The 2223-nt window shown below is 37.5% G+C and overlaps 1 pseudogene; it reads left to right on the forward strand.

The window, feature by feature from the left end:
- The first annotated feature begins 1092 nt into the window (after positions 1-1092).
- LOC149195977 (uncharacterized) lies at positions 1093-1912 on the forward strand (annotated as a pseudogene).
- Positions 1913-2223: the final 311 nt, after the last annotated feature.

Below are 2223 nucleotides of genomic sequence, written 5' to 3' on the forward strand. Positions count from 1 at the left end.
CTTCTTAGATGACAAATGTTATCCTCATCTATTACAAACTTTGCACTTTAGGGGGCAATCCGTTGTACAAAATATTGTCACCATGACATTCTGCAATTAGTGTGAGTCTATCACCACTCATACTTTCCTCCTTTGCAAGTCTTAAACCTCATCTCTTCATGTCAAGCCTTGAAAAATAAGAGAAAGCCCTTAAAAGTCTCTAAAACTTTGGTTCTGCACTTTCTCTTAGCATTACTTGCGGTCCCGCACCTATTGGTCATGTCCCCTGCGTACCTGATCACTCTGTCTCTGTGTAATGGGTGCGGACCCCTATAAAAGTCAAAAAGGCGCAAGTACATTCTTAAAAACTCACTTTGGGTTATTTTTGGAAGCTTCTAGAGAGAATCTTGAGGTGGCAAGTTCGCTCCTTTAAATGCATCCCATACCTAAAGGAGCTAACCCCTTGATGTGAGGAGCTTATCCCTTTGAAGGAGGACTCTATCCCTTCATAGGTGGACCTATAACTTCCTCCCTCTGCACTATAAAATGAGGCATTGGGATGGTTATTGAAGAGGTTGAAAGCTGAATATTTTTGAGGTGAAATGTTGTTGGAATTTAGACTTCCTAATTGAGCTTGAGAGGAGAGATTACATACCTTTTCTGATCTCATTGGGAAGAGTGTGAGGCTTGTCAAAGTAGAGGAGATTCCTGCTTGGACCCTCGGAAGAGCTTGTACAACATCAAGGCACCAAAGGTTGTAAAGTTCTTCTTATTTTCAAAGTTAATACAATCAAGTTTATTTTTCTCAATAAGCTGTGTTTTATGGTTTATTTCATGGATTCCTTGATCACCATGATGAATATGATTTATTATATTAGCTATGTAGGTGTTATTTGATGTGTGCTTGATTGTTTTTGCAGATTCTCAAAAGGAAACTCTCTTGGACGGTCAAAGCATGGCTGCCACAAACTAGCATTGGACTTAAGGTAGGGTCTAAAACACCTCTTAGTTTTTATTAATGAATCACAATATATTTAGAGAAAGGTAGATTTGCTTGTTCTGCTTGTTGCTAGATATCTTTAGATACTAAGGAGCTTGGCCTTGTCCGCAAGGATGATTTATCCGGCCGCATTGATTGGCAAGATGCTTGCAAGAGGATGCAAAATGGATACAATTACCTAGAACACTCTAATTTCAGGGCTTGTAAAGGCCAATAGATTAGATGAGGGCTTAAGTCTATATGATGACATGATGGAAAGTGGATGTCCTCCCTCACCCTTTACTTACTATCCTTTAATTGATGGGATTTGCAAGGCAGGAAGAGTGGATGAGGAAAATGATCTCTTTCACGAGATTGCCAAAGCTGAGTGCGTGCCTAATTGTGCTTCTTACATTAGTATTATGAATGAATTTAGGAAAGTAGGGAATGTACATGATGTATGCAAACTTTTTGAGAGAATGGTAGTTGAGGGCATAAAAATGGATCTAAAATCTTACTCTGTTCTCATAGATAGCCTTTGTATGAAGGGTAGGATAGATGATGCCCTTCACTTTTTTGAGGAATTGAAAAATCACTGCTTGAAGCCAGATACCACTCTTTATAATATCATCATTGATGGATTGAGAAAAGCACAAAGGTATATGAAGGCCTTAATACTTTTCAATGAAATGAAAAAACAACTTTGTTCCAAACCTATTCACCTATAACTCCTTGATAAACCACTTTGGAAATGTAGGCATGGGGAAGCAGGCAAAGGACTTATATAAAGAACTACTATCAGAGGGGAATGTACCATATGTTGTGATTCATAATACATTGATCTGTGGGTTCAGTAGAGTAGGCCAAGTTAACCGTGCATATGGAATCTTTAAAGATATGATTGCTCGTGGTTGTAAGCCTACTCCAGTGACATATTCTTACCTACCTAATTGATTAAGCATCTTTAAACTTCACAATCTATGAATTTTGTGCATTTTAAGTTTTTCTACCAAAAAGAGGCACCACTCCTTTTCTTTCCTACTCAAAAAGCTTGAAACTCATTATATGCATCTCTCCCTTTCTTTCCTCAATTTTCTATTTCTAAATGTTAAAAGTTTGCAGCTCTTTGCAGATTAACTAGTGGAAAGAGTTGTTTAAAGTTTAAACCACTTGTCTTTTATAAAATATGCATTTAGCGCAAACACTCTATTTTATTTCTAATATTTCTAACCCATAAAGATAGGACTAAGAGGATGTTCAGTGCA

The sequence above is a fragment of the Pinus tabuliformis genome, chromosome 2_2, assembly GCF_031772625.1.
Source record: "Pinus tabuliformis cultivar Carrire ecotype Pingquan chromosome 2_2, CPIR1, whole genome shotgun sequence".
NCBI lineage: Eukaryota > Viridiplantae > Streptophyta > Pinopsida > Pinales > Pinaceae > Pinus > Pinus tabuliformis.